Here is a 10,269-nt window from a genome sequence, read left to right on the forward strand (position 1 = left end):
TTTGGGGAAATAGTTGTGATGCGACTGTTTAGGGAAATATTTGTGATGCTTTTTAGGGAAATATTTGTGATGCTGTTTGGGGGAAATATTTGTGATGCTGTTTGGGGGAAATATTTGTGATGCTGTTTAGGGAAATATTTGTGATGCTGTTTGGGGGAAATATTTGTGATGCGACTGTTTAGGGAAATATTTGATGCTATTAAGAGAAATATTTGTGATGCTATTAAGAGAAATATTTGTGATGCTGTTAAGAGAAATATTTGTGATGCTATTTAGGGAAATATTTGTGATGTTATTTAGAGAAATGTTCGTGATGCTGTTCAGAGAAATATTTGTGATGCTGTTTAGGGAAATATTTGTGATGCTATTAAGAGAAATATTTGTGATGCTGTTTAGGGAAATATTTGTGATGCTGTTTAGGGAAATATTTGTGATGCTGTTTGAGGAAATATTTGTGATGCTATTAAGAGAAATATTTGTGATGCTGTTTAGGGGAATATTTGTGATGCTGTTTAGGGAAATATTTGTGATACGACTGTTTAGGGAAATGGTTGTGATGCGGCTGTTTAGGGAAATATTTGTGATGCTGTTTAGGGAAATATTTGTGATGCTGTTTAGGGAAATATTTGTGATACGACTGTTTGGGGGAATAGTTGTGATGCGGCTGTTTAGGGAAATATTTGTGATGCTTTTTAGGGAAATATTTGTGATGCTGTTTGGAGGAAATATTTGTGATACGAGTGTTTGGGGAAATAGTTGTGATGCGGCTGTTTAGGGAAATATTTGTGATGCTGTTTAGGGAAATATTTGTGATGCTGTTTGGGGGAAATATTTGTGATGCGACTGTTTAGGGAAATATTTGTGACGCTGTTTGGGGGAAATATTTGTGATGCGACTGTTTAGGGAAATATTTTTGATGCAACTGTTTAGGGAAAAAATTGTGATGCAAATGTATAGGGAAATATTTGTGATGCGACTGTTTAGGAAAATATTTGTGATGCGGCTGTCTAGGGAAATATTTGTGATGCAGTTTAGGGAAATATTTGTGATACTGTTTGGGGGAAATATTTGTGATGCGACTGTTTAGGGAAATATTTGTGATGCTGTTTAGGGAAATATTTGTGATACGACTAATTGGGGAAATAGTTGTGATGCGGCTGTTTAGGGAAATATTTGTGATGCTGTTTAGGGAAATATTTGTGATGCTGTTTGCGGGAAATATTTGTGATGCGACTGTTTAGGGAAATATTTGTGATGCAACTGTTTAGGGAAAAAATTGTGATGCAAATGTATAAGGAAATATTTGTGATGCGACTGTTTGGGAAAATATTTGTGATGCAACTGTTCAGGGAAATATTTGAGATGCGGCTGTTTAGGGAAATATTTGTGGTGTGGCTGTTTAGGGAGACATTTGTGATGCTGTTTAGGGAAATATTTGTGCTGCGACTGTAGGGAAATATTTGTTATGCTGTTAAGAGAAATATTTGTGATGCTATTTAGGGAAATATTTGTGATGCTATTTAGAGAAATATTCGTGATGCTGTTCAGAGAAATATTTGTGATGCTGTTTAGGGAAATATTTGTGATGCTATTAAGAGAAATATTTGTGATGCTGTTTAGGGAAATATTTGTGATGCTGTTTAGGGAAATATTTGTGATGCTATTAAGAGAAATATTTGTGATGCTGTTTAGGGGAATATTTGTGATGCTGTTTAGGGAAATATTTGTGATGCAACTGTTTAGGAAAAAAATTGTGATGCAAATGTATAGGGAAATATTTGTGATGCGACTGTTTAGGAAAATATTTGTGATGCGGCTGTCTAGGGAAATATTTGTGATGCAGTTTAGGGAAATATTTGTGATGCTGTTTGGGGGAAATATTTGAGATGCGGCTGTTTAGGGAAATATTTGTGGTGTGGCTGTTTAGGGAAACATTTGTGATGCTGTTTAGGGAAATATTTGTGATGCTGTTTAGGAAAATATTTGTGATGCTATTTAGAGAAATGTTCGTGATGCTGTTCAGAGAAATATTTGTGATGCTGTTTAGGGAAATATTTGTGATGCTATTAAGAGAAATATTTGTGATGCTGTTTAGGGAAATATTTGTGATGCTGTTTAGGGAAATATTTGTGATGCTGTTTAGAGAAATATTTGTGATGCTGTTTAGGGAAATATTTGTGATGCTGTTTGAGGAAATATTTGTGATGCTGTTTAGGGAAATATTTGTGATGCTGTTTAGGGACATATTTGTGATACGACTGTTTAGGGAAATGGTTGTGATGCAGCTGTTTAGGGAAATATTTGTGATGCTAGTTTAGGGAAATATTTGTGATGCTGTTTGGGGGAAATATTTGTGATGCGACTGTTTAGGGAAATATTTGTGATGCTGTTTAGGGACATATTTGTGATACGACTGTTTAGGGAAATAGTTGTGATGCGGCTGTTTAGGGAAATATTTGTGATGCTGTTTAGGGAAATATTTGTGATGCTGTTTGCGGGAAATATTTGTGATGCGACTGTTTAGGGAAATATTTGTGATGCAACTGTTTAGGGAAAAAATTGTGATGCAAATGTATAAGGAAATATTTGTGATGCGACTGTTTGGGAAAATATTTGTGATGCAACTGTTCAGGGAAATATTTGAGATGCGGCTGTTTAGGGAAATATTTGTGGTGTGGCTGTTTAGGGAGACATTTGTGATGCTGTTTAGGGAAATATTTGTGCTGCGACTGTAGGGAAATATTTGTTATGCTGTTAAGAGAAATATTTGTGATGCTATTTAGGGAAATATTTGTGATGCTATTTAGAGAAATATTCGTGATGCTGTTCAGAGAAATATTTGTGATGCTGTTTAGGGAAATATTTGTGATGCTATTAAGAGAAATATTTGTGATGCTGTTTAGGGAAATATTTGTGATGCTGTTTAGGGAAATATTTGTGATGCTGTTTGAGGAAATATTTGTGATGCTATTAAGAGAAATATTTGTGATGCTGTTTAGGGGAATATTTGTGATGCTGTTTAGGGAAATATTTGTGATGCAACTGTTTAGGAAAAAAATTGTGATGCAAATGTATAGGGAAATATTTGTGATGCGACTGTTTAGGAAAATATTTGTGATGCGGCTGTCTAGGGAAATATTTGTGATGCAGTTTAGGGAAATATTTGTGATGCTGTTTGGGGGAAATATTTGAGATGCGGCTGTTTAGGGAAATATTTGTGGTGTGGCTGTTTAGGGAAACATTTGTGATGCTGTTTAGGGAAATATTTGTGATGCTGTTTAGGAAAATATTTGTGATGCTATTTAGAGAAATGTTCGTGATGCTGTTCAGAGAAATATTTGTGATGCTGTTTAGGGAAATATTTGTGATGCTATTAAGAGAAATATTTGTGATGCTGTTTAGGGAAATATTTGTGATGCTGTTTAGGGAAATATTTGTGATGCTGTTTAGAGAAATATTTGTGATGCTGTTTAGGGAAATATTTGTGATGCTGTTTGAGGAAATATTTGTGATGCTGTTTAGGGAAATATTTGTGATGCTGTTTAGGGACATATTTGTGATACGACTGTTTAGGGAAATGGTTGTGATGCAGCTGTTTAGGGAAATATTTGTGATGCTAGTTTAGGGAAATATTTGTGATGCTGTTTGGGGGAAATATTTGTGATGCGACTGTTTAGGGAAATATTTGTGATGCAACTGTTTAGGGAAATATTTGTGATGCAGCTGTTTAGGGAAATATTTGTGATGCTAGTTTAGGGAAATATTTGTGATGCTGTTTGGGGGAAATATTTGTGATGCGACTGTTTAGGGAAATATTTGTGATGCAACTGTTTAGGGAAATATTTGTGATGCAACTGTTTTGGGAAATATTTGTGATGCAGTCACCATTATTTCTTAACACATGTGACTATATCAAATATGCTGCGAATACAAACTGAATATCACGTATGCATGCACTGTGTGAGAGTCATATGTTACAAACACACATACATATTTGGTACGCCCTCTATCTGTTTCTGCTGGTTATCTGACAATCTGCAATGGGACACGTGACAGCAAAACCATGGCAGCCTAATTATGGCTAATATGTTACATCATCAATTAATAATAATATATACCATGCTTGATCTTAATACTTGAACGATGCGTTACGCCCTCTAATGCGTTACGCTTCTATGACGTAAACGGTGGCACGAAATCCGTTCAAATCGTCGATATCGTTTTGATATGTAGTAGACCGACAATAAAGAATATGTTTTGGGGGAAATTTTACCATATTCTAGACGACAAATTCCTTCACAACCGAACACATTTTCAATTGTATTGCCTTCACTCGTATGCGTCATTATGATGTCAAACTAGAGGGCGCAGTTTATAGAAATTATGTATTAAAAGGCGGTGTTCGTCGCGAATGTATTTTACACAATGTTTACACGTGTTGCAATCGTCGCTATGACTCCCATATCGAACACGACGCGACACAACGACCGCCACCCTGCAGAACTGTACATTTTTATTGAACGTGACATCATTTTTTTGTCCGCAATTTGGTGTTTTTCTTTTGCAATTTATCTGTTCACCCCCACCCCATCCCCATAATTTCAGATGGTCGACTACTTATGGGCTACGAATCCGCTTGAATCTGATGGCGTTATATGTTAATATGTCACTCATTATATCGTGTTACTATTTATAGAATACCGAGAAAACCGTGTATTCAACCACTCTTGTATACACGTCTCACTATGATACATAGAACAAATTTATATGAAAATACTCACTAATAGATAAAATAATATTATATATTGGGATTATTCATTTTAAAGTTTAGAAAATGATGAATGAATGACATCAAGTTCGGTAATTAAAATACTAGTAGTTTGTATTTTGGCTCCCTACTCACGCAGTTATACTATCAATAGAATGTACAAACTCACCCTAAGTGTCCCCGGTAACATAAAGGATGTACACAGCCTTAGTTCACAGGGTAGTTTGTTAAAAAAGATGTCTTTGCATGCAGGAGAATAGGGTTCCATAATGATGTGACATGGTGTGACGTCATAAGCTCATGTTGGTAGTTTTATGTTCATTCACAGAGTCGGCGGCACGAAATTTTGCATGGGACGAGATCTGCTCACAAACCTTGCTCCGAAGGCGCGAACTCACTACGGGGTCCGAGGGCATGCTCCCCTTAACAATTTGGAAATCTTGGCCCTCTGAAACGCTATATTCTGCATTTTGAGGGACAAATTTGCTGACACAAAAGGTTTCAGCTTGATTTTGCAGGGGCGACGCCGCCCTCCCAACGTTTTTTTCGAGGAGGCAATCGCCCCCTCTGCCCCCCCCCCCCCCCGTGCCGCCGCCACTAATTCAGTTCAAGTTTGACTGCAGAGGCGAATTCAGAAGGCGAACCCATGATCCCACTCACATCATCGGGATATGATGTTAATGACGTAATTTACGCGAGTATTGCTGCGTTTACACAACAACATTTTATCTCAGCCCTACGGCTGGAGCCAGCAAAAATGGCCGTGTATACACGTTCGACTCGAGCCCAGTTCGGTTCGATTTCCACCTGTTTCTCAATTTGGGGGTCATTACTCCCGGAGGAGGTACTTGGCCCCGATATGGTATAGGTGTGTAGCCCGCACTGCTAAACCCAAAGATCATTTTAGACCAATTTGGACCAAAAATGTATACTATCTGAGACCAAACAGTTGTCCAGCAGACCCAATCATTTTAGATCTAACATTTATCAGACTAACCCCATTTTAGACAAAAGTACGCTCTTAGCATGCTAAAAGTAGACCTAAATTATCTTAATAAATGCATATACTTTGTATTAAACCAATTATGCATGCATTCTGGGTGCATTCCATAAAAAACTATAGATAGCTGAACATTTTAGACCAAATCCTTGAAATTTGTGGATCTCATTTAAGACCAGATGGCTGAAAAAAAAAAAAAAACACCTGGGACAGTGTTCAAGAAGAGTATATTCTGCATTGACCTTCTCTGTCACCCTGACATACATCGTACCATGTAAAAAAAAAACATCACAACCGCGACACCAAAATTATTCTCAGCCATGTTTTTCTTACGAAGTAATTAAGGTCCGTTCTGCCCTGAACGAATCGGATTAAACTCGTTTGACCTCGACCGTGTAAACGCATTCAAGTTGCAGATAATATCATGCTAATCGGCGGAAGCTATCAGTAGTTCGGCTCGATAAAATGATGTCGTGTAAATGTAGCATATATCGTGCTCGCCAAAGATATGATACGAATTAATATCACAATTCCCATCCCAAATGAACGTAAACTCAATCAATACGCTTTCTTGTTTTACTGAAGTATTGTAACCAGCATCACGTTCCGTGCAACATATCATGGAGATTACGGCCCCTTGCTCCACGAATGACTTAGGTATTGCAGAATGGAATATATTAATATTATAACTCGGTAATCGCACCGCCAGGCGGCATTTGGTTTTAGTAATTGACACGTTTTTTTAGATAATTTGAATCGAACGTGTTTGTTTAAAATGTTAATATAATGGAGTCACTAATAAAAGCGAGCAACACTAATACTGTTCTGTTTACTGTAAAGAGTATCCATAGAAACCATCAGATATACTTAGTCAATGGCGATAACAGAAATATTTCAACAGTCGTCGTTAAAATGTCGATTTCATATAACCTTGTTAACAAACAGCCATAATGCAAGCATTGACATCACATGAAGGTGGTGGAAAAATAATAATCTTTACTGAAGTCGTATTCCTAACGAAAAATACATAAAGAAATACATAAAAGAGAAGAAAAATCAGAAAAGGACAAAAAAGTTGCTGGTTGTAAATTTTATATTGTTTTCCCTTTGTTTGAAGCAGTTATCAAATATCTCTGAATATATTATTATTTTTTATTAAGGTGTGCAGTCTGTCATGGTCTATCTGATCATTTTGCATACTTAGCTTATTAAATAAATTATTTTCATTTTGTTTGTGTTTGTGTGTGTGTGTTGAAAAAATCTCCTTGTCTTCCAACTCCTTTGTTTTGCATGTAGGAGCAGTTCCCACCAGTTTTTCGGCGAAAACACTGACCTTCCAGCGACCAATGTACCAGTTAGTGACCATACTATTCTGTCGTTAATTGATTTGTTGGGGACCTTAGAATCTCACCGACATTTTACAACCCCGTGATTACACATATATCATTAATTTAAATTTATAATACATTGTCAGGTGTTTACGTCAATAAAATTGGGTGATGTGGCGATAAACACTGAGACATATCTCCCTCCCCTCCTCTCCCCTCCCTTCCAAAAGATTTGAAGTTGCGAACAGCTTTTTCGTCGGAAACGCGTTTTAACTTTTCTGTGAATTGTTGGGCTGACTCATTTTGTTCAGAGCTGACAGGCAAGTCTCACTTACAGTTAGGCAGAAATCAAATGAAAAAAAAAAAACGTTTTCCTCTCAAAGTTCCTATATTGCTTTTTATTCAAGGCTAGTGCTTCCACTTGGTATGCATTACACCAAATTTCTCGAAAGAAAAAAAGCGTTGAAGCGTTTTCGTCAAAAATGACCTTAATATTTCTAAAATGAAAGAAAATCTGGAAATTGAGGGCAAAACACGGTTCGACCGTGACAAGGGGTCAAACTAAAAGTTTGCTGATTACATAGGGCTGTATTTTAGCATTCTACCTACGCCCGTCCCAGTAAAACACGGTATCAATAAAATGGGTAAACGAGCCCAAACCGTCTCAAGTTGCAGAACACTAAAACAGCTTGATTTTTTTAGTTCTTAAATGAAACGTACTACGACTTGTATATTTTCTTTGCTAACAATATTCATGACACTCGTTGATATGATTGGCAGTGGTCTATTCGTGCTTGGTTAAATATCAACGCAGTCCCAAGTCGCGACTATATGAAGTGACCAGTACCTAGTCACAGACCTTATTTGATACATATGCCATTCTGCTATGCTTGAGTGTGTGCCTAAAGTTACTATATTATGTTTTTATTTAAGGCCAGTGCTTCTACTAGTCCAGGGCTGACAATAAGCATTACACCAAATTTCCCGAAAGACAAAATATTTAAACACTTAAAGCTCAGTAGGCAAGTTTATAAAGTAATTTTCTAAAGTCTATCTGAACTTGTGTGCGTTTTTGTTTGTGCCTACTGCAATTTTGTTAAACTTTAACTTTGTCCACTGACATAGGTTGGAAGTTGTGCCTCAAACAAATAATGTTCTACCATTGCCATGGCTACGACCAACGTGACGGTTGTTTAGGCAGTGGATCCCTGATCAGCCTACCAGCTTGTTTATTTGATTACAAAGCAATATGTGTCAAATATTCAAGCAGTTTATGTTGTTGCCTTGACCTGCATACGTTGGTGAACTCGAAATATGCTTCATGGTTCCACCAAGTTTTTAACAAGTTTTTATTTTTGTATATCACTAGTAGCTTCGAGATGAGTGGCTTTTGCGATGATTGGCTTTCGCTGTGAGTGGCAGAAACTTGTTTTTTCATCGGAGTTGAGAATATTTAAAGCTGACGTTTTGGCAATATTAGGGATTGTCAACTTACCCATGGGGGCTACAGGTTATCAATTTTTTTTTTACATTTCTATGTATACATGTACCATAGTATATTTTGCTTAATGGTTGACTACACTGTGGGGTTTCCAGTCCTTGTATACTGTGTTCTCCAGGATAAATATCTGATTATACGGAAACATAAAATGTTAATGAATTTAATGCTGTATGGTGACGTCATCTTCAGATCCTACCTGTTATTCAGAGTCCCATGTTGACGGTGGATGGACGTTTTGACCAATGATCTTATCCACAGAGTGACTATGTATTTAATATTTCTGTTAATATTTCCGATAATAATAATATGAGGTTATTACTAACTTCTCAAATTATGCAAGGTTCCACCAAAGTTGGCAAACCAATTTCCAACTAACTTCTCAAATTATGCAATGTTCCATCAAAGTTGGCACACCACTTTCCAACTAACTTCTCAACTTATGCAAGGTTCCACCAAAGTTGGCACACCATTTTCCAACTAACTTCTCAACTTATGCAAGGTTCCACAAAAGTTGGCACACCACTTTCCAACTAACTTCTCAATTTATGCAAGGTTCCACAAAAGTTGGCACATCACTTTTCAATTATCTTCTCAACTTATGCAAGGTTCCACCAAAGTTGGCACACCATTTTCCATCTAACTTCTCAACTTATGCAGGTTCCCCACTAAAGTTGGCGACATAACTTCCCAGTTTATGCAAGATTCCACCAAAGTTGGAACCCCACTTTCCAATTAACTACCTCAAATTATGCAGTCCCCCACTAAAGTTGGCGACCTAACTTCTCAAATTATGCAAGGTTCCACCAAAGTTGGCACATCACTTTTCAATTAACTTCTCAACTTATGCAGGTTCTCCACTAAAGTTGGCGACATAACTTCCCAGTTTATGCAAGATTCCACCAAAGTTGGAACCCCACTTTCCAATTAACTACCTCAAATTATGCATGGCTCAGATCGTGTAAATGCATCAACGATCGGGCCAAAACTATCTCGTACCACCATTGACTACTACGCGTATGTTGTCATACTGTGTAAATGTATCACCACAGGACTGTGGTATCACACATGATTGTTCGATTGTGACATTGGGCAATAATCATTCGGTGCATCTTTGCATGTCTTCTTTGAGCATACCTGTTTCTCAACTTGAGGGACAGTGCTACCGGGAGATACTTGGCTACCGATATGGTGCATGTGTGTAGCCTACACTGCAAAACACAGAGAGCTTTTTAGATTAATTTCGGGCCAAATACCCTTAGACCAAACAGTTGTCTGGCAGACCCCATCATTTTAGACCAAACATTTGTTAGACATACTCAATTTTAGACCAAAGTATGGTCTTGGCATATTAAATAAATTGTAGTGTGTAACCCCAGTGCCCCAAGACAGTGCTCAAGGAGAGTGTATTCTGCTTTGTCCTTCTCTGTCGCTCTGACATGCATCATATCATGTAAAGAAACAACACGAGCATGACACCAAAATAGTTGTCAGCCATGTAATTTTCATACTAATCAATTGAGAGCTGTTCCGTTCGGCTCTGAACGAACCAGGATAAACTCGGGCGGATCTCGGCTCTCGTACGACCCCCACTGTGTTAACGCATTGGAGATAATCTCGTGTTAATCGGCGGAAGGATCAGTAGTTTGGCTCGATAAAATGCTGTCGTGTAAAC

The sequence above is a fragment of the Saccoglossus kowalevskii genome, chromosome 16 (genome assembly GCF_978046115.1).
Source record: "Saccoglossus kowalevskii chromosome 16, keSacKowa6.1, whole genome shotgun sequence".
Classification (NCBI taxonomy): Eukaryota; Metazoa; Hemichordata; class Enteropneusta; family Harrimaniidae; genus Saccoglossus; species Saccoglossus kowalevskii.